A 24,035-nucleotide genomic window follows, 5' to 3' on the forward strand; every position below is an offset into this window, starting at 1 on the left:
ACAGATAAAAATGCCCGTACATTTTTTCTGGATCTCCCTTCATGATGTTACAATACCAAAAGTGCCCAACATATAACGATTATAAAATGTTGACTCATACTAGAATTAAATTAAGTACCAGGACGCCTTGGCTATTTAAAATATTATATTAATAAAGTAGCTGCGTTTAGAGCAACTTAATATGTGTTCGAATACATAATAGGAAACAATATCCTTCTTGAAAAAAATCACTCTTTGGCGTAGGCTATATTTTTTTTACGTTCGCTTAGATCATGTCCTCTATTAAAATCGCTGTTTACTACTTTAAATAACTTCAAAAGAGCGGAAGTAACTTTTCTGTTGTTTTTTTGTCTTAATAAAAATATTCCCATTTACTCTGAAAAAAACTAGTTGGCAAATACGAAACGAGAAGTTGGTGACCTACTTACAAGCCCTAATAAATTAAGATAAATTAAGCCGAGAACAAGTCAAGTTCTTGTTATGTGGCCCAGGTCGTGCTACATTATGACTAGCTTTCACATAGGTCTCAGTGTCCTGTCTATGGGTTGTGGTCAAATAGTGTAGCTCAATTTCGGCATATTTCTAATGCATGGATTTTCCTGTTAATTTCGTTTCAAGTGACAACGCAAGAATATCTCATGTTTAGCCTTAATAATTATTTTTTTAACCAGATCTGATGGACCGTTAATAAATTTAGTCATGTAGGTTTATTTTTAATGGACTATAAACAACATCAAAACGATTGGGTATAAAATCCTGCGCGTTTCGGTTCAAGAATGATCGGCGTCGAAAAATGTATTTAAGTATCCACTTACTGTTATATCTTTGATATCCCTCTATACCACTACTGTCCCGTCCACCATTGTTTACTCACCCCCCCCCACACACACACACCACCTCTATCAACAAACTGCACCATCACTACTTAAAAACAACTTAACAATCGCTCGACGAGCATTAACTTTTGGCGAAGGACCAGATTCAAACTGAAACTGATCTTTACCCACACAATCAAATTAACCATTGGCCTGTTTTAATTAACCCACTTGAATCTTAACCCCTGACCTCAAGCACTTCCGGTGAATGCCCCAGCATACGCGCGCTGCAGTCATGACTTTAGTGATCATTGCATATACAGTCAATTAACAAAGTCCACTCATTGTGAACCAGTGTAACAACTACTGATAGAATCGGTTAGAATTAAAGTACTTCTCGCATAAATGAAACAGTTCCTAACGAATAGAAACAGTTGATTCATAATTGTTTCCGTTCATACAGAGTAGAAGTGGTTCGTTTAGAATAGAAATAGCTTATCCAGAATAGAAATATTTTATACAATAGAAATAGCTTATCCAGATTAGAAATAGTTTATACAATAGAAATAGCTTATCCAGATTAGAAATAGTTGATACGGAATACAAATAGTTTTTATGGAATAGAAAGTTTATACAGAATAGAAATAGCTTATCCAGAATAGAAATAGATTATACAGAATAGAAATAGCTTTTATAGAATAGAAATAGATCAAACACGACAGAAATATTTCAAAATACGTATAGAAATAGTTCATACAGAATAAAAATAGTTCATGCAGAATTTAACTAATTTTGTAGAATCGAAGAAATGCACACACAATCGAATACATTTATATAGAATCGTTCTAGTTCACAGATGGACGAATCTGCAGCAGATAACGGCGTATATCACAAAGGGCCCATTCATTTAATTGCCATCGATTGGGCTAAATCCGTGTCGTCATCGAAAGGGATTATCAGCGTTTCTATAACAAAGTAAATCAACGGTGTTTCAGTTTCTGGAAATTGTCGTGTCATCTGAAAATAGATTTAATAAAATTACTGTATGTGGGGTTTTAAACTGCCCGTGTGAACATTAACACCAGGGTTTCTTAAAGTATCTTAACTGCCGGGGTTCACAAAAAATGTCCTTAAAGGCGACGGGTTTTTAAAAATCTCCATGACGACACAAGTATTTCAAATGTTTCAAGACGCCGATTTTCGAATGTCTTTGATGATACGTGTTTTTAAAATGTCCTTTAGAACATGTGTAAGAATGTCCTTTAGAACATGTGTAAAAATATCCTTACGGACACGTACTTTTAAAATGTCATTGAGGACACGTGTTATAAATTGTCCTAAAAATGCCCTAAAGGACACGTGTTTTAAAAATAAAACATATCCTTGGAGACACGTGTTTTAAAAATGTCCTTAACTAAGATCAATCTAGCTTGGTCAAAACTAGGCCCAATGTAAAGAAAACTTGGCGAGAGATGTTAGCCTGGAGCAGTGCCTTCATATCATATTCTACATGACACGAGTTTACTGACCTCTTAGCTGTGTGTGTGTATTTGTGTGTGTGTATTTGTGTGTGTTTGTGTATAAGATTGTGTGCGTGACCACCTACACGAATTTACTGACCTCACACTCTGGTATGTATATGTGTGTGTGTTTGTGTTCTTCTCCCCCCCCCCCCCACAAAAAAAAATAATTTTAAAAATTGAATATTGCTATATAAAGTTCTAATAAAGTGCATACGGTTAGTATTTTAATAGTAGGGTAATCTGCTTAAAACGAAAACGTAAAAACTGAAAAGAAATTTAGTATAAGTCCATATTAAAAGTTTATAATAACAAGCCATTTGTTTATGCAATTAGAATCCCACTATGACTTGGAGGACAATACATGCTCAGTAGTGGGCTGCTAAAATAAAGTGCCTTACTTCCCTTGCGTCATGGAATGACTCTAATCTGTCGCTGATGGTTTTTTGAGATAACTGGGGAACGATTACTGAAGACACGTCGGTTTCGGTGTGTTTTTATTTAGCATTTTTTAGACTTCACCAGTATCCCTGGTGTGTGGGGGATGGATGGGGGGGGGGGGGCGTGACCGCTAAACTGTGCTTTTTATCTTTAAAATTTGCGGGGACTTTCCCCCGTCTCTCTCTCTCTCTTTCTCTCTCTCATTCTCTCTCTCTCTCTCTATCTCACTCCGTCCTCCCCCTCCTCTCTTTTCGTGGTCAAAAGTTGTACATTTGTGACCGCAATTAATTCAAGTGTTCTTGTTTCCATTTTAAAAAATCGGCAGGGGGGGGGGGGGGTAGCCGCTGGCTTTTTTTTTGTGACGAGGAGGTAACCAACTGAACCTCTTGTAAGCGATGGTTGTTGGATTAGAGTCCAGATCTGTCTTCTCGATGTAGAAAGATTAAAATATCCTTGGGGAGTGTAGTGTTTTTATTTATTTATAGCCACCCCCGTACACAACCTTTCTCAAAAATGTTCACAGTCAAGTTACATTTTTTTAAAAATTAGGGTCTCGTTGAAATTGAAATAGCGGATTGCAATAAAATGGTGTATATATATATATATATATATATATATATATATATATATATATATATATATATATATATATATATATTTATATATATATGAAAATTACATGAGTAAAACGGGAGTTAGAAAAGTCTGGTTCTGTGGAAGCTATATATATATATATATATATATATATATAGCTATATATATATATATATATATATATATATATATATATATATATATATATATATATATATATATATATATATATATGAATTTTATAGGGCCTACATAACAAAATATATAAATATCATGACTTGTTAAGTATTGGGATTGGGGGTTTTAAAGTATTATTATTGTTATGCATTCGATTTGCTTATCTCCTTGTCTTTGTTTTGGAATTATTCTACCACCACATATCTACTGGTCTGTATGATCAACAATGTATAGAATTTGCTGACGACTTTCTAGTGGTCTGTCACGTGACCAGAGGTCATCCAACCCCCATGCATACGGCGACACGTTTGTTTTCTGTACTTGTTTGTGTTGTGCTGCTCTACTTCATTGTTGTGCTGGTCTACTTCAACCGAACGTTGAACGTGGCGCTGTTTACACCACATGACAAAACGTAGTTTATTGATTGGCTCCCATCGGCACTAGGCCGTCATAATCTAAAAATAGCCCGCTGGGTTTTTCAGAAAAAATCCCCTAGTAATTCGCACGTTGGCTTGGTCGCGGCCTAGCAGTGGAAGAAGCCAGTGCACGTCTGCAGGTGAATGGGGGGGGGGGGGGGGAGATGAGTCACCCCTGGGGATAAATAATTTACAAAACTTGGCAGCCTTTTAGAAATAGATAGACAGACTTCAGTTTCATTTTCTTTCATGACTTATAAGACAAACTATAATTATTTTTTTTTATGTCGGATTGTGTTAAAATTTAACTTTGTAATACTTTGGGAAACTGGAAATAGGTTGATTAGATACCCTCACTAGTGATTGGGTCTTAGTGGATATTGAAGTAAGGAAACCCCGGTTAAGTTTGTAATCCCATAATTCATCTGAATTTTTATCTGGTGATAAAAGGTCATCATTTCGTTGCAGTGGGGGTTTTCTAAATTAAAACAATATACAGTTTAAAACCCGCGATATGAGGAGAAAGAAAAAAAAGTTTTTTTTCGAGTTTCAGTACCTCACAAAGAAAAAAGATAACTGAATTTAACATAATTAAAAAAAAAATTTTTACCGCTCCCCCGAACAAAATGAAACTTATATAATTTATATAGAAAATATATACATTTAACAGTGTCCGCCCCCCCCCCCCCGAAGAAAGTCTACCGCCCCCCCCCCCCCCCGAAAATTTCAAGTGCCCCCCCCCCCCCCCCAGGAGAAAAAAGTCTGGAAGAAACCCTGGTCAAATATATGGACCTCGTTGAATTATGTATGAGGGCAAGTGTGATATTTTAGAAAGAAATAACCAAACCTTTACTAAAAACAGCAATTGTTATAAAAAACAACGAACACAGGCAAGGCATGCGATAGAAATCTTATTATCTGAGCTCATAATGAAACAAAAATAAACAAACGTTGCTTAGAGCACCGTGGTCTCTTCACACTTAAGTATCTTGTGTACACAAGGGTTCTCTACAATCATAAGCAACGTCAGTCATATACAACTTTAATCATAAGCAATGTAAATCATGTACAACTTCAATCATAGGCAATGTAAATCATATACAACTTCAATCATTAGCGTCATATCTAAACTTAGATTCTCTTCAATTATAAGCATTATGTGTAAGGATTCTCTACGTCAATCATAAGCATTATATCTAAACTTAGATTCACTTCACTCATAAGCATTATGTGTAAACAAGGATTCTCTACGTCAATCATAAGCATTGTATCTAAACAAATATTCTCTTCAATCTTAAGCACCGCCAATCATAAGCATTGTATATAAACAAAGATTCTCTTCAATCTTAAGCACCGTCAATCATAAGCATTGTATATAAACAAAGATTCTCTTCAATCTTAAGCACCGTCAATCATAAGCATTGTATATAAACAAAGATTCTCTTCAATCTTAAGCACCGTCAATCATAAGCATTGTATATAAACAAAGATTCTCTTCAATCTTAAGCACCGTCAATCATAAGCATTGTATATAAACAAAGATTCTCTTCAATCTTAAGCACCGTCAATCATAAGCATTGTATATAAACAAAGATTCTCTTCAATCTTAAGCACCGTCAATCATAAGCATTGTATATAAACAAAGATTCTCTTCAATCTTAAGCACCGTCAATCATAAGCATTGTATATAAACAAAGATTCTCTTCAATCTTAAGCACCGTCAATCATAAGCATTGTATATAAACAAAGATTCTCTTCAATCTTAAGCACCGTCAATCATAAGCATTGTATATAAACAAAGATTCTCTTCAATCTTAAGCACCGTCAATCATAAGCATTGTATATAAACAAAGATTCTCTTCAATCTTAAGCACCGTCAATCATAAGCATTGTATATAAACAAAGATTCTCTTCAATCTTAAGCACCGTCAATCATAAGCATTGTATATAAACAAAGATTCTCTTCAATCTTAAGCACCGTCAATCATAAGCATTGTATATAAACAAAGATTCTCTTCAATCTTAAGCACCGTCAATCATAAGCATTGTATATAAACAAAGATTCTCTTCAATCTTAAGCACCGTCAATCATAAGCATTGTATATAAACAAAGATTCTCTTCAATCTTAAGCACCGTCAATCATAAGCATTGTATATAAACAAAGATTCTCTTCAATCTTAAGCACCGCCAATCATAAGCATTGTATATAAACAAAGATTCTCTTCAATCTTAAGCACCGTCAATCATAAGCATTGTATATAAACAAAGATTCTCTTCAATCTTAAGCACCGTCAATCATAAGCATTGTATATAAACAAAGATTCTCTTCAATCTTAAGCACCGTCAATCATAAGCATTGTATATAAACAAAGATTCTCTTCAATCTTAAGCACCGTCAATCATAAGCATTGTATATAAACAAAGATTCTCTTCAATCTTAAGCACCGTCAATCATAAGCATTGTAACTAAACAAAGATTCTCTTCAATCACAACCGTCGTGTGTAAACAAGTATCCCATTCAACGATAAGCATCGCATCTAAACAAACAAAAAATTCACTTCAGTGATAAGCATCGTGTGTAAGCAAGTATCCTATTCAATCATAGGCATCGCATCTAAACAAGGATTAGAGATTTTTTTTTTCAGAAATTGATTGGTTTTGTCCTCGATATACGTGACTTTCTTGATGACGTCACTGTTTTGTACTTGTAAATAATTCACCAACCCAGAGGGTAGCGGGTATGTATTACGGTAAACATGCACAAAAAGTTTTAAAAGGATCATCAGGTGCAGCGAGTGCATTAAGTTAAAAGCAGTGGAAATAAATGTGTAAGGAGTGGTTTTGATGGAGGTTCATTCCGCCAGTCAAGTAAACACAGTTATTTTATTTTAAATTCTTAATTTAATTATTTCTTCACCAGTTAAGGTGGTAGTTTAAAAGTTTGTTTATAGTTACATCTTCTTCTTCGTCGTCATTTCCCGAGAGCAAAGTTCATTAATCTGAGCTTCCTCTCGATTGCCTATACAACTTTGGTGAAAAACAGTAATCTAGCTTTATATGGTTATTTTGGTGGTAGTCAGCAAATTCAAAACTCGGCTGTTTAGATATTTACGTGTGATATTCTTCCAAATCTAACAATTTATAACATGCATCAATAACCAAAGTTAAAAGAAACAAAAACTGCACATGTAAAACCGAAGATACAGATGAACATAAGCTAAATTGTAGTGTAGTATGTGTAGTGGGTTTTTTTTATTTATTTATTTTTTTTTTAAATAGCGCAAGGCGACTTGGTGATTTAAAAAATGATAATGAGCAAAGATAAAGAAGTAATGTTCATGTAAATGATATATGGGTACTTTCCCTTTTGTGGAGGTATCAATCTTTGTTTCTACCTCACATATAACTAAATCCAAAACGTAGCTCTAACCCCCACTAACCAGAGCTAATAAAGCTAACAAATACAACTGTCTTTTCTAATGCTTTCTAATTTACTGTGTCTTTGGTTGCTTTTTCTAAATAAATCAAGATATACATTTTAATTTGAAACTAGGGGACTTGGATTAAATAAGTTTTAAGAATCCCTGATTTACTCCGCCCCTCCCCCTCCCCCGGGATCCCCCACCCTCTTCCGATAGGAACGAAATCCACAGGTGATTTTTCCACCAAGCCGCCATTCGTTCGTCTGATTTCGGTGCGGCAGTACCGGACTGTTGAGTGGGAGCAGACCGTCTCCCCCATCAATCAGAGATCGTTGATAAATAGGGTATGTATCGTTAGGGGGGTTGTTCAGTTGTCTTCAAGTGGTGTTCGAGCTCAGTTAGACGGATGTACTGAATCGTTTTCATTTGAATATACAAGGATTTGTTGGTTTAGTTGTTTTTTAAACCACCAGTTTTACTACATCAATTTAATTTTGGTATTGTTTTTTTTTTAGTTTTGTTCTTTGAATGTTTTTTTTTAATAAATCAAGTTTATTTCTTGTAAGTGTAGACAATGTACGATTTGCATATAAAAGTTCAGAGGTTTATGTGTCAATTAATTATGGATACTGACTTCACTAATTAAAAATTCCGTTTTTTTATCTGACCCTTACGTAGGAACATTGTACTTGTTCTGCTGGTGTCAGTTGATAAGGGAGAACATAATGTAATTAACAAGATAATAACACTTAAGGTCGTGGTCTACATCATTAGCATGGACAAAATTGTAGGTTAACTTGACCATTACATGGACATAAAAATTGGACAACTTGACCATAACATGGACAAAATAATTGGATGACTTCACCCTAACATAGACAAAATAATTGGATGACTTGACCCTAACATAGACAAAATAGTTGGATAACTTGACCCTAACATAGACAAAATAATTGCATAACTTGACCATTACATGTACAAAATAATTGGATAAGTTGACCATTACATGTACAAAATATTTGGATAACTTGACCATTACATGAACAAAATAGTTGTACAACTTGACCATGCATGACTGATCCAATCGCCTAAGCTTACATTCATCGCCAAACTGAATGTTGCCAGGTTTTTTTTAAAGGTTAGATAAAGAGCCCACATGCCCTCATTTCTATCTGTAACCAACATGTATCAAGCATTTAGTTTCCAATCAGGGAAGTGAGTTTAAGCCGAGCAATAAATCAACCAATTAACAAACAGATGAAATAACAAACGAGGACAAACTGTACGACAGTTTACATAGCAACAAGCTTGAACTTTCTGGTCTATCAACAAAACTGTTCGGGGAATTTCACCTCGTCTTTAGGTACAGCTGCGGAAATTTCCGTTGTCCCAGTTGCCGCCTCCCCCGACTTGGTGTAGCTAATTTGTCCGGGCCACGGTTTTGTTAGTTTGTTTAACGTGCCCCCTCGATGTTTATGAAAGTCCGCCGCAGCCCCGGTCCATTACCATCTGTATACTTTAAAGTAGCGGATTTAGTTTTTAACTTCCCCGTGTAGAAAGGCGATGTGGGGAGAGAAAAAAATAACCGAAAAAAAACTCACCGAAAAGCTGGTGTTTGTTTATGACGGGAGTCACGTGATGGTTTAACGGGGGAAGGAGTGTGCTACAGGAGTCCATTAGGGCAGTGTTACGCCCTGAAATATGTACTCCCTCGTTGTTTGTAGTAAGGTCTAGAGTAAAATGGACAAAACGCTGACTGCGCAGTTTTAGACTTGCTACGTAGGTTGTAAGATTTTATTTGTTTGGTGAGACGGGTGCACAGCCGTTTGTAACCGGTGCACCAGACACTCACACTGGTGCACCGGCTAGAAAGAGCAGTGCATTTATGAAGTATCAACCACCATACTGTGAGCACCCGGTTTTTTGCTTATTTAGGGAGGTAACTGGTCCTCCATGCTTTTCATAGATGTGATCCTCTTGGGGAGGCTACTTTTCGACTTTATTTTTCACCTATTTCCTCTCTTGGGGAGGTAACTCATCGTTTTTACTTTACATAAGCTCTTCTGTTGGGAGGCAACATGTCATCTTTATTTTTTTACGTATTTCCTCATTTTGGGAAGTAACTGTTCCTCATTGCTTTACATAATATATTTGCTCTTCTGGGTGGTGGTTGTGGGGGGGGGGGGGGAGGGGTTGTGCTACTCGTTGTCCTTATTTTTTACGTTTATCCTCATTTGGGGAACTAACTCTCCGTCTTTGCTTTACAATATGTTTGCTCGTTTGGGGAAGGCGTTTATCATCTTTATTTTCCATTCACTTGTCTATTAGGGGAAGTAACGCGCCATCTTTTTTTTTCTTTATTCCCCCTTATTTGGGTAGGTAACTCATCCTTATACCCAAGCTTTCTAAAAAGGCCATATGTTGTTTTTAAGAACGTCCCTAGCACGCGGTGGTGTGGTGGTTCTAAGATAATCACGTGATACTTAACCGATGACCTTTAGTCTTGAGGGGCGGGGCCAGGTTTTGGTAGATGTGATAATCCTCCGGTGTTTTCCTATGTGCTAACCGCATGTTTGTGGGCAGTGTAAACAGTATTTGTAGTGCTCAGGTTGTTGGGGTTGGTGTAGGGGTTGGTGTAGGGGTTGGGTGGGTAGTGTAAACAGTATTTGTAGTGCTGGTGTAGGGGTTGGTGTAGGGGTTGGTGTAGGGGTTGGGTGGGCAGTGTAAACAGTATTTGTAGTGCTGGTGTAGGGGTTGGTGTAGGGGTTCGGTGGGCAGTGTAAACAGTATCTGTAGTGCTGGTGTAACCGTCTAGGGGCTTAATGGGTAGTTAGTATAGTAGGCTTTGTTGTGATGTTGGTGTAGGGGTTCAGTGGGTAGTGTAAACAGTATTTGTAGTGCTGGTGTAGGGGTTGGTGTAGGGGTTGGTGTAGGGGTTCGGTGGGCAGTGTAAACAGTATTTGTAGTGCTGGTGTAGGGGTTGGTGTAGGGGTTGGTGTAGGGGTTCGGTGGGCAGTGTAAACAGTATTTGTAGTGCTGGTGTAGGGGTTGGTGTAGGGGTTCGGTGGGCAGTGTAAACAGTGTTTGTAGTGCTCAGATTGTTGGGGTTGGGTGGGTAGTATGTATAGTAGGCTTTGTGAGGTTGGTGTAGGGGTTGGGTGGGTAGTGTAAACAGTATTTGTAGTGCTGATGTAGGGGTTGGTGTAGGGTTTGGGTGGCCGTGGGTAGTTCGTTTAGTAGACTTTGTTTAGGTGTTGTATTGAATGAATGTAACGATGTTGTATTGAATGGATGTACTAATGTTGTATTGGATGAATGTAACAATGTTGTATTGAATGAATGTAACGATGTTGTATTGAATGGATGTACCAATGTCGTATTGGATGAATGTAGCAATATTGTATTGAATGAATGTACCAATGTTGTATTGAATGGATGTACCTATGGATGAATATATGTTGAATTGAATGGACGTACGTATGGGTGTATCAATGTTGTATTGAATGGATATACCTATAGATGTACCAATGTTGTGTTGAATGGATATACCTATAGATGTACCAATGTTGTGTTGAATGGATATACCTATAGATGTACCAATGTTGTGTTGAATGGATATACCTATAGATGTACCAATGTTAAATTGAATGGATATACCTATAGATCTACCAATGTTGAATCGAGTCGGTCTACCTGTGCTGACCTTTACCCAGCCCCGGGCCATCCGTTGTACTGATTGATAGAAGTTCCTGTGTTGACCTTTGGATAGTTATCTTAGTATTAAACCAACCTACAGACGGCGGGCCTGTGATGGGAGTCTGGTATACCTGGACTCAACACCTGTTTTTTTTTTTTTTTTTTTGTTTTTTTTACTGAATGTTTTGTTCCTGGTCGCGTTAAATTTAGACGTGGTAGCCCCCTCCTCCCCCACATACTAGCAGTTGTAATGTGCATTTATTATAAACGTATTACATCAGCAACACTTGATAACTGATTATAATAACACGTAAGAACCCACGTCCATATGCGCTATTTCCCTTGAAGTTACACCGTGACTGTCTCCGTCTGTGTTTATATAGTGGTTATGTCTACGTCTATATCTACCTACTAAGCCTACGTGTGTACTTATCTATTAAGTCTTCGTCTATATTTACCTACATTGTTACGTCTATATCTATTCATTGAACATATCTACTTCCGTATTTACCCATTGACTATATCTACTTCTATATCTACCAGCTGGGCCTACGTCAGTATTTACCCATTATGTCTTCGTCTATATTACCAACATTGTTACGTCTATATCTATTTATTGACTATATCTACTTCTGTATTTACCTAACGACTATATCTACTTCTATATCTACGTCGGTATTTACCTATTAAGTCTTCGTCTATATTACCAACATTGTTACGTCTATATCTATTTATTGACTACATCTACTTCTGTATTTACCTAGCGACTATATCTACTGACTTCTATATTTAAACTCTAAGCCCCAATGGGGGTTTAGCACGGGACAGAAAACAAAACAAAGATTCCTTGAATTTGTTGTTTCGACTGCAGGTGCCCATCCCAATCACTCCCTAGCGGCTGTTACCTCTCTCAACCCGGATGTACAGGTAGGATGTTCCCCATAGGTGAGATATTCCCCATAGGTGAGATGTACCCCATCGGTGAGATGTTCCCCGAGGGTAGGATGACTTTCAGTTTATTTCCGCCTGGACCCCCGCTTGTTGTTGTACACCTGATCGCTTGACCCTCTTGTATTACCCAGGTGAGGGAGGAACCTCCCAGTCATGTGGGTATCAGCAGGAGCTAGATCTAAGCGCTGGGTTGGGTGGATCTTTACACTATCATTCGGTGGATGGGGAAATCACCTTATATTTGTAGAGGCACGGTGTATAATGTATCTGACATTAGTTTTGCCAAAACGTTAGTTATTTTTGTTTAATTCAATACGGACTTGTTCTGAAATAAACAATAAATGAAAGCTGACACAAGGGACACAAGAACTATCTGCCCCCCCCCCCCCACCCGCCCACCACCACCATCGCCCGTGTATTTCATTATCATATGGTGGGGTTTTTTTTTCTCTTGTGTGTACATTTCTAAAAACAAAGTGATTCATTAACTTAAAATTGCCTACGTCATGATTCCTGTTTCTTTCCGTAATGACCAAAATAGTCCTGTCATGACCTGTGGGGGTAGGACATGTCAGATAATGTGTTTTGTCATGTCATGACATGTGGGGTAGGACATGTCAGATAATGTGTTTTGTCATGTCATGTCATGACCTTTGGAGTAGGACATGTCAGATGAAACATGTTGTGTTTAATTACTCCATCTAGTTAGCTTAGAGGCCGCATCTCTTTGTATTATTGTTCTTCTGTTAAGATGTGGCTTTTGGTCCGGACTAAGATATATAATTAGTTACTTAGTCGGACATTGACACATTAAATGTTTTATCAGTTATTGGCACAATTAATCTTTGGCCACCTATCCCATCATTTACACAGCCAGCATTCGCCCACCTATAGGCGCAATTAATCTTTGGCCATCTTTCCCGACATGTACATAGTCAACGTTGGCCCACCTATTGGCACTATTAATCTTTGGCCATCTGTCCCGACATGTACATAGTCAACGTTGGCCCACCTATTGGCACAATTAATTTTTGGCCACCTATCCGAACACAGACACCTTAGGCTATTGACACGTTTCTCGCCCCTACCGTCCTCTAAGGCCGAGCAGTACACTCTAAATACCAGGACAGTCGTCACGCAAGACGGGTATTTCTGCCCTCGAGATTAGCCTCACAGTCACGATCGTCACGATATGGTGCCGCTTCATTGATTCTGGAGATTTTCACCGTTTGGGGGAGAAAAGACAGGAATCTCCTTTGTTCTTAATCAGACATGTAATGTACCCCCGCTAGTGGAAGTTTAAAATCTGTATGAAAGACATGGACAGGGTAACCTTTGTGCGGTAATCTTCCAGGTATGATCCTGCTCTCACTTGGTCTCTTAGAGGAGGGGGGGGGCTACCCACGTTAATGATGTTATTATACGGTCTTTGTTTTTGGGTAAGTTTTTTTTTTCTCATTTGCGTTAGGCTAGAGAGAACAAACAGCCTTTCGTTTTATAATGGTTTCTGTCCTGCAAGAATCCGATCAGTTTTACGACATTAAAGCAAGAATCCCATCAGTTTTACGACACTAAGTTTCTCTCCTGCAAGAATCCCATCAGTTTTACGACATTAAGGTTCTGTCCTGCAAGAATTCAATCAGTTTTACGACATTAAGTTTCTGTCCTGCAAGAATTTGATCAGTTTTACGACATTAAGTTTCTGTCCTGCAAGAATTCGATCAGTTTTACGACATTAATTTTCTTTCCTGCAAGCGTCTGATCAGTTTTACGACATTAAGTCTCTGTCCTGCTAGAATCATATCAGTTTTACGACATTAAGTTTCTATCCTGCAAGAATTCGATCAGTTTTACGACATTAATTTTCTTTCCTGCAAGCGTCTGATCAGTTTTACGACATTAAGTCTCTGTCCTGCTAGAATCATATCAGTTTTACGACATTAAGTTTCTGTCCTGCAAGAATCACATCAGTTTTACGACATTAAGTTTCTGTCCTGCAAGAATCACATCAGTTTTACGACATTGTATTGTATTCAGTGTGAGAAAGGTACCGCCTGCTGGCCACGAGTGTCTTTTATTGCACCCAGTCGTCGTAAACCCATTCATCTTGATGACGTGTGTCTCATGTAGAGTGCTGTCACAACCAAAAATACAACTGTCATCTGTTTGTTGTAGTTGGCTGAAACAGTTACAGTAACACCAACAATACAACTGTTGTATGTTTGTTGTACTTGGCTGAATGTTACAGTAACACCAACAATACAACTCTCATCTGTTTGTTGTTAATGGCTGAAACAGTTACAGTAACACCAACAATACAACTCTCATATGTTTGTTGTTAATGGCTGAAACAGTTACAGTAACACCAACAATACAACTGTCATATGTTTGTTGTATTTGGCTGAAACAGTTACAGTAGCACCAACAATACAACTCTCATCTGTTTGCTGTACTTGACTGAAACAGTAACAGTAACACCAACAACTCAACTGTCATCTGTTTGTTGTACTTGGCTGAAACAGTTTCAGTAACACCAACAATACAACGGTCATATGTTTGTTGTATAGCATAGCGGTGGAGCCGTTTGACAATGTGTGTTGTGGCTATTTGTCCGGCTTATGATACATTTAAAACGAGTGTAATAATATGAATGGAACGGTGTGGTCGAATGGTAGAGCGTTTTCGATCTCGGTTAGGACTCTTGACTGCAGGACCTCCCCGAACGTAGCTAAGTTGTTAGTATGTTGGTAAATGAGTGGTTAGTATGTTGGTGAATAAGTGGTTAGTATGTTGGTAAATAAGTGGTTAGTATGTTGGTAAATAAGTGGTTAGTATGTTGGTAAATAAGTGGTTAGTATGTTGGTAAATAAGTGGTTAGTATGTTGGTAAATAAGTGGTTAGTATGTTGGTAAATAAGTGGTTAGTATGTTGGTAATTATAATTAATTAGTGTGTTCAGTTTCTCAGTGTATGTTGAAAGATATTGGTACATTTTGTAGTGTGTGGTCAGATTTTGGTACAGTCTAACCTGGCATGATAAAACTAGGTTTGTGTTTCACACGGTTCGGCTTAACAAACGAGACGTCTTAATTGGGGGGTGTCTAATTAGTCTGCGTGCAAAAATAATCAGTGGTGTGTTGCAGTGGAGGGGGGGGGGGGAGAGAAGCAAGGTTTTACTCTGGCTGGGCTACTCACATGTGGGGGGGGGGGTAGAGGTATTATAGTCTATGTTACTCATGGTGTAAGTGTGTAGGGAGTAGGGGTGTGTTAGCTGTGTTGTCCGGACTACCAAAGGCGGGGCTACCAAAGGCGGGGCTACCAAAGGCGGGGCTACCAAAGGCGGGGCTACCAATGGCGGGGCTTTTGTATGGGGTGGGAAAGCTGCATTGGTAGACCACTCAACATTCCAACCATTGGCTATACTCACTATAAATAAAACACACTGTAGATTGAGATCTTACAAAGCCAGCTGTATATTACTTTAACAGAAACACAACATTCTTTTTAACACTTTGGAAGATTATTTAAATTACTAAAAATAATTGAAAAAACAGTAGTTATGAAAACACCTAACTAGCTTTCGAAATATTTTTTTTTTTCACTGATCGAAACATGTGGGCCTTGTTTTCGAATGTAAAGTTAGCATTGTTTGTTTATTAACGGAGCTGATTGATTTCCATTGTAACTCCCATGCCCACACCTTTCTTTTTCATTGCTCATCGCCGGTTACTTCCCCTTCTCCCACAGCACGAGCTAAAAATAGATGCGAGATTTTCCCGGTATTGCTGGTTTGGAAAAACGTTGAATGGGGGGCTTAGCGAGTGGTTTAAAATTCAAAGTTTTGGTTGTGTCTGTTATTGTTGTGGTTGTCGGGGTAAGGGACACGTTTTTATTCACCAGCCTGGGAAAAATAGTGTGCTTTTTTCTCACTTGACGGATAGCCTGAATTAAAGTTTGATTTGGAGGAATACGCGAGGCATTTCTTACGTGATTTGTGGTTTGTTAAGGTGTGATTTTATACTGAGTTTTCTTTATTTTTTTTTTCATGTTTTTCTTTCTGTTTTACATCTAACGTCTGGTATTAGTTCGCTTATAAATTGTGTCTAAAATTAAGACTTAAAAATCATAATTTTGATTTTCAATGTAAAACGACAGCGGATTCGTGTTAAATGTAACAATAATATACCAAAATTAAGTAGTCTTTGAACTTCGTATATGAACTTCGACGAATTATCTTGTTAAAGAATGTGTATTTCATAGGAGAATATTCGCGGATATCTGCCGATACATTAGATAACACCTAACCAAATCTTGGGAGAACAGTGTGTCGTTTTTTTTTTTTACAAAACGTGAGTTCTCGTTTACTTTCCCAGCTAGAGCTAAGTCAGGTCCAGCGGCTAGTCATAGTATAAACATCAGTTTGTGGGGTGAAAAGTTGTTTAAAAAAAGGAAAAGCTACGGGGGTAACGTAAATTGAGTTTAAAGGTTAAAGCCAGCTCATTATTTTTGAAGGTGTGGTTGTCTATTCTGTTTTGATTCTGTGCCAGCTGGAGTAATAGCCTGGTGAAATACGGGGGACAGGTTGGTAGCAGCACGGTTACTGTAGAATACGGTAGATCGTCGAGGTAAATTCATCTAAACACTGACAGTTGGGTATATCTACTGCTAGTTTGGTCTGTTTATCCACTGCTAGTTTGGTCTACCTATCCACTGCTAGTTAGATGTACCTATCCACTGCTAGTTTGGTCTGCTTATCCACTGCTAGTTTGGTCTACCTATCCACTGCTAGTTTGGTCTCTTTATCCACTGCTAGTTTGGTCTGTTCATCCACTGCTAGTTTGGTCTGCTTATCCACTGCTAGTTTGGTCTACCTATCCAATGCTAGTTTGGTCTGCCTATCTCTCCACTGCTAGTTTGGTCTGTCTGTCTGTCTACACACTGCTAGTTTGGTCTGTCTGTCTGTCTACACACTGCTAGTTTGGTCTGTTTATCCACTGCTAGTTTGGTCTAGTTTAGTTAAGACTATTATCTATCCACTGCTACTTTAGTCTATCTATCTACTGCTAGTGCTAGTTTGTTTTCTGTATCTCGACGCCACCTTTTTATTTTCAGTACAAAATGCTTTTAGTAATAGGTACGGATAAATTGAATTTGTTGATAAATCTGGACAAACTGTGTTAAATAGTTAGGGATAATGTTACGTTTTCCATAGCATTAAACTATTTGTAAATGCTGTTTTCTATTACATTAGTGTTTTAAATATTGGACAAATAAGGTTTAATCTAACAGAAAAGTTGTAGATATTGGACAAATAAGGGTTATTATAACAGTAATGGTTTAGATATTGGACAAATAAGGTTTGATATGTCAGTGAAGTTCTAGATATTGGATGGTTATGTGCGTGAATACAGTCAACACTCTGGTGACTGACTGTTCGGAAATAGTGTTTGTAAACAGAGATATCCCATGCCAATGTCAGGGCCACCCAGTCTGCATGCTGACCTAGTTAATTCTCCTGAGTCATCCCCCTTGGCTCCCCCCTCCACGCGGGACCCACCTTTAAATAGACGCAATCGATCGCGCTGTGACGTAACGGCTGGCCTTGACTGTCACGCATCGAGCGACGTAATTAAACACTGCCATAGGCTGGTCAAACCAAATGGAATCTTAATTTAATTTGATTTTTTTTTATTAACTAACGAATAAGCTAATTAAAATGTGTTGAAGTTTACATTCTCACGTATTTAAAAAAAAAACTGTCAATAATATTACTTAAAAAAATGTTATCCGTAAGATTTTATTTTTTTAAATTATCTAAAGCACTTCTATATTTTAAATTAATTAAAATAACGAGCTCATTTGTGTGTGTGTGTGGGGGGGGGGGGGGGGGGTAATGCAGTAAATGTTGACCATTTTGAATACGAATATCTAGATAACATTAGGTGGACTAATGCTATCTTAAGATATCATATCTTCAAAATAAAGAGCTATACAAAAAACCTGTATGGTAAAATCCTGCCGGTAGCTTGCCGTGAAATTCCCTTTGTTTTGAAAGTCCAACTCCCGTCCTGATATCATCTCACCCAATCGTTGTGGGCCGAAAGTTGCCTCTCGGTTGTCGGAAAATGTGTTCACCCTGCTCAATGTAATCGCTCCCCCCCCCCCCCCCCCCCCCCCCCCCCACCACGTCTGCGGGGCTGAAGTTTCCGTTGGAGAAAAATCGATGTTTCGTGTCCTGCTTTTAGTTTTATATTTTAAATAAAAAAAGTTCATCTCTTTTTGTGTGTTCATGTAGATGGACGCAAGACGACAGCGTTTAGTGTGAAGCATTGAACATTCAATCGTTTTTTTTTTTTTTTTTTTTTTTTTTTTTTTTGGTGGGGGGGGGGGTGTTGCGTAACTTTAGGATTCTTAAATGTAGCACAAGAAATATATTGCTGCTTAAACAAATTCACCGTCCAATTCTTCCGCAAATTACCAGAAATCAAAGCCATGCAGCATCACTACAATCATAAATAATGCCTACCCCACAACACCCATCACTTTATACATGTATGCTGCATACATCAAAACACTTATCACTTAATACATGTATGCTGCATACATCACAACACCCATCACTTCATACATGTATGCTGCAGACACACCCCCCCCCCCCACACACACATCTCCCATCACTTCATACATGTATGCTGCAATGTTTGTCAATGTTTAACCAAGCCAAGAGCTTTAATTTATTTTTAAATGGTGTTAAAAATAAACCCTATTATTACAGGCAAAATCTTGTATTCACTTATTTTAAGCAATGTCTTTACCATTGTTAAGAATGTACAAACTTAGTAAAATCCTTAACTTCAAAACAAACCTAGACACTAATATTAACCAAGTGATTTAAGAGGTATTTGTTAATGTTTAATAAAGTCCATAGTTCTATTGGAAGTTCTAACAAAGTCTCAGACGTTAAAATAACCTTAACACTGCGAGATTATTCATTGAATCCCAGTGCTTAAGTTACACAATTTCTGTTTTAAAAATTCCTTTAAAAATGTTTTGTTTATTGATCTAGGAAACGGAAGTGAAAACGTCTAATGAATGGCATTAACAGCAGCTAGCCTACTGGTTGTTTTTTTTTCTTAAAGAGTAATGGAAAGGGGAAGTTGGTTTAAGTGACCTACCGCTCATTTCTATGTACATACTGCACTCACCTCCACAACTTACACACGCCCACATACACACTTTCACTCAAACACACTCGCCCTTCTACACTCACTCATGCACAGAAACGTACAACAACAATGGCCGACAATACACACACATACATACACATCACCTACACATAGAAAACCACCATCAACCAGACTTTCACACACTCACAAAAACTTGGAGCCGTCTCGCTTGACTGATTACACCCGGGTAGGTGAGACCACGTGACCCACCAGCATTGTGTAGCTTCAGCGAGCACACCGTTTAAAAAAAAAATCCTAACCCAGCCCTTATATTCCTCTCCCACCCTCACCACCTCCACACATAAAATAATAAAATGTTGTTTAGCTTTTATTTTTATACTCTCACATGAAGCTGTAACAATGTTTTCACACCAAAAGCCTATGACCCATTTTTACCCTCTCCCCCCAACCCGCCGTCTACCACCCCTCTCCCCCCTCGCGTCTATTGGCAGATGGATTTTTGTAATACCGTTGCACTGAAGAAAAGGGGGAGGTGGGTGAGGTACGGAGGGCGCCGTATGGGCTTTGGGTGTTATTCGTTTGGCCTTCGTCAGTCTCCGAGAGGCGGTCGGCGCGAACGGCGCACAAACCTACGTTCCAGCTTTTTGGCTTGAGCGGTGTGTTCCCCGCAATGGCTCAGTGTGGAGGAATGTAAAGCAGTTCTGCGGGTCACTCGGACTTTCCGTCGTATTTGTTTGTTCAGTGCTTACGAGGGGGAAATTGTGTTGTTGTTTTTTTTTTATACCTCTCTCTCCCCTTCGCTGTGTTGACTTCCACAGTCACGTAAGTCAAGTCAAGCAAGTTTTCAGTGTAGGGATAATTCAACGTGAGGTGTGTGTTTTTTTCCCCTTCATCTGTGAATGGACTGTGTATAACCTATAACCCGGAAATGGAAGTAGCGATATAAAAATGGTAGGGCCTAGTGAATAGGTGATGAGGCGTACCGAGGCTTCTGGTAATTAGCTCTCGATCTAGATTCTAGGTCTACGTGTTTTAAAGTTCTGGACAGGCGATTGTTAGTGAGACTGTGGATATTGATTATTGGAAAGAGAAACGGACCAGTGAATTAGTTTTTGTTGAGTGATGGAGATTGTCTTGCTTTGGTAATTTTGGGTTTTATCTAGACTCTAGATTTACTCAACACTGGTCTAGCTAGTGTCTAGTGTTTTTAATTGAAGAAATGTGTATTTGTAGTTTGCCGTAGTGGAGAATTAAGACTTAGCATACAATTCCATATTTACGTTATATAGGCCTACATGACCATGTACCCGAATACAGGATATATTTGTTGATGGTGTGTAGCTAGTTAATGGAGTTGTGTGCTGTCCGTCTCGCTACAACTCCTGGTGTCCATCTTGGTGGTAGATAGGTTTTGAAATGTCTGTCTTTCTCAATGTATATGATGACCGTCCATTTATATTGGTTGCGTGGTGATAGGTCATTTTGGTGATAGTTTATTATAGTAGATGTAAGTGATGGCCCTCCATCTTAGGAACTGTTTGGTAATTCATTTTGGTGTGCATGTTGACCATCAGTCTCTGTACTCTGTATGTGTAAGTCGTAAGTTATGGCCATTAATTTCTGTATGTGTAAGATATGGCCGTCCATCTCTGTATGTGTAAGTTATGGCCGTCCATCTCTGTATGTGTAAGTTATGACCGTCCATCTCTGTATGTTTAAGTTATGGCCGTCCATCTCTGTATGTGTAAGTTATGGCCATCCATCTCTGTATGTGTAAGTTATGGCCGTCCATCTCTGTATGTGTAAGTTATGGCCGTCCATCTCTGTATGTTTAAGTTATGGCCGTCCATCCCTGTATGTGTAAGTTATGGCCGTCCATCTCTGTATAAGTTATGGCCATCCATCTCTGTATGTGTAAGTTATGGCCGTCCATCTCTGTATGTGTAAGTTATGGCCATCCATCTCTGTATGTGTAAGTTATGGCCGTCCATCTCTGTATGTGTAAGTTATGGCCGTCCATCTCTGTATGTTTAAGTTATGGCCGTCCATCTCTGTATGTGTAAGTTATGACCGTCCATCTCTGTATAAGTTATGACCGTCCATCTCTGTATGTGTAAGTTATGACCGTCCATCTCTGTATGTGTAAGTTATGACCGTCCATCTCTGTATGTGCAAGTTATGGCCGTCCATCTCTGTATGTGCAAGTTTTGGCCATCCATCTCTGTATGTGTAAGTTATGACCGTCCATCTCTGTATGTGTAAGTTATGGCCGTCCATTTCTGTATGTGTAAGTTATGGCCGTCCATCTCTGTATGTGTAAGTTATGGCCGTCCATCTCTGTATGTGTAAGTTATGGCCGTCCATCTCTGTATGTGTAAGTTATGGCCGTCCATCTCTGTATGTGTAAGTTATGGCCGTCCATTTCTGTATGTGTAAGTTATGACCGTCCATCTCTGTATGTGTAAGTTATGGCCGTCCATTTCTGTATGTGTAAGTTATGGCCGTCCATCTCTGTATGTGTAAGTTATGGCCGTCCATTTCTGTATGTGTAAGTTATGACCGTCCATCTCTGTATGTGTAAGTTATGGCCGTCCATTTCTGTATGTGTAAGTTATGGCCGTCCATCTCTGTATGTGTAAGTTATGGCCGTCCATCTCTGTATGTGTAAGTTATGACCGTCCATCTCTGTATGTGTAAGTTATGACCATCCATCTCGGTAGATGTCTGTGATGGCTGTTCATTTTTGTCGGTGTAGAACCAACATGTTTGCCGTCCATCTTGGTAGTTGTTGAGGCCGTCAGTTTTGGTTGGTTTTTGTTTAAATCTTCCATCTTGATTTTGTTTCTTCCAGTTGATCAACAACATATCTCTGTATTATGTGTCGTCCTTCTTGGCACGAGAATACTATCGCACTGACCACCACCGCGTGTACGAGTGTATAGCCCTCCCGTCCCCCCTAGTTAGGGCCGGGGTAGCCAGTCATCTGGAATATCGATTTTTCGGTAGGACCCTGTGAAAATCCCCTTGATTGGTCGAGATATTTGTTTACATGTTCTAAATGAGCCCGGAGACGTTCTATTTTTAGCCGAGTCCAGAACTGCCGGAAGTGTTAGTCCACACTTGATATTAATTAGCCCGGGCGAAGCAGATGTGCTATTGTAAACACGTTAGTTTTTTTTTTTTTGTGTGAAAGCTGAGCCATACAGCACAGCATTCATTACATCCATTAGGTCTAATAAAACACGTTTGTTCTGATGGAAATTAAAATAATGAGCTATGCTTGTCTGGCGTTTTCAATGTTTTATAGGCATAGTCCCTTGTAGTGAAATGTGCCGTTAAAGTTTTAGTTCGTTCAATAAAAGATGTTTAAAGATTAATGGGTAATGGTGTAGGCCTAATCAACAGTTCATTAATACTATACAGTTTGTAAACAGTCACGTGATCACGGCTAGCGTTGATGTGGACAGATGATCTGCTGAAATGTTTACTTTTTTTTTTCTCTTACCATTCTACCAAGTTTTTTTGTGGGAGATTTTTAAATTTGTGAGTTCATTTTGTGCCAGGACAATGTATTAAGCCTACGTGTGTTATAAATATTATGGGCGTTTGTCATTCATTCACGATGAAAGTTAAGCTTTTCCGCTTTTATACAAAAATTAGAAAACATTTCATCCTGTGTGAAGTGACAGTTGTTTCTAGTGAGTTCAACTCCGTTTACCGTGTCAGGGGTGGCTGAGTTGAAAACACCTCGTGATATTTTGCACGAACAAGTCTTTTGTGCTGTTGTTGATTAAAAACTAGGTCAAAACATGACGGTAAGGTTAGGGTATACAATGGGGGGGGGGGGGGTAAATAAGCATGGATTAACTTGACGAGTAATGCAGAAATTAAAAACTAGACTCATCATTGTGGAAACCGTGCGAATTTGCGAGACAACGGGTCTTGGTTGACGTGGGTAAATGTTAAATCTATTTTTACATCCTCTCCCCCGTGACAGTTTAGGTAAGGAGGTCACTGAACTTGTAACCGTCTACCCGGCCCTCTCTCGCCCGCCTCCTCAAACACAGACCCATTATACTACACGGTGTGTCCGTAGGGTGGTGCGGCGCTATTTGGTCAAATTAACGTTCCTTACATTCCTATAGAGCGAGAGTTACCCCGCTTGCCTGACTGGGGCGCCTGTTGTGGTGGGCCAGTGTGTGCAGGGATATCAGTTTATCTCCGTCCACTTGATGCAGGGCTGGCTGGCGCGGACCCAAATGATGGAAAGTACATGGTCGCTCGTTTGGTATCCAAACAATAGCTGGATGGTGGTAGATTGAGGTCGACGACTGGAAGCTCGTATGTAGGAGCTAACTAGTCTACTAGCCGTTCTTGTTCTTGCCCTATTCGCACGATAAGTTTTTCCTTATTTGAATATCGATTTGTAGCCCGTAGCTGACCAACTGTTGACCCGCTCAGTCTATAGTCGAGAAACAGATGAATAGATGACCCACACAACACGAGAAGACTAATAGATGACCCAGGTAACCCTAATTGACCAACAGATGACCCACTCACCCCAGTTGACCAACAGATGACCCACACAACACGAGCAGATTAATAGGTGACCCACGTAAGCCTAATTGACCAACAGATGACCCACACACCCCAGTTGACCAACAGATGACCCACGCACCCCAGTTGACCAACCAGTGACCCACGCACCCCAGTTGACCAACAGATGACCCACACACCCCAGTTGACCAACCAGTGACCCACGACCCCAGTTGACCAACCAGTGACCCACGCACCCCAGTTGACCAACCAGTGACC

General features: G+C 39.0%; 1 protein-coding gene across 5 annotated transcripts in view; it reads left to right on the plus strand.

Annotated features, from left to right (window-relative positions):
* The window catches only part of LOC131954521 (fibronectin type-III domain-containing protein 3A), a 103,906-nt gene that overhangs the window by 42,659 nt on the left and 37,212 nt on the right, over positions 1–24,035 (plus strand). The window contains exon 1 of one of the 5 annotated variants that reach the window (XM_059318258.1): positions 7,676–7,731. The exons of the other annotated variants lie outside the window; for them this stretch is intronic. The gene's annotated coding sequence lies outside the window, so the exon portion shown is untranslated. Of the gene's footprint in view, positions 1–7,675; positions 7,732–24,035 lie in introns of those variants that run through there. 5 annotated transcript variants of the gene reach the window in all.

This window comes from Physella acuta, unplaced genomic scaffold (assembly GCF_028476545.2).
Source record: "Physella acuta isolate Inbredline_101_S28 unplaced genomic scaffold, ASM2847654v3 ptg001008l, whole genome shotgun sequence".
NCBI classification, from domain to species: domain Eukaryota; kingdom Metazoa; phylum Mollusca; class Gastropoda; family Physidae; genus Physella; species Physella acuta.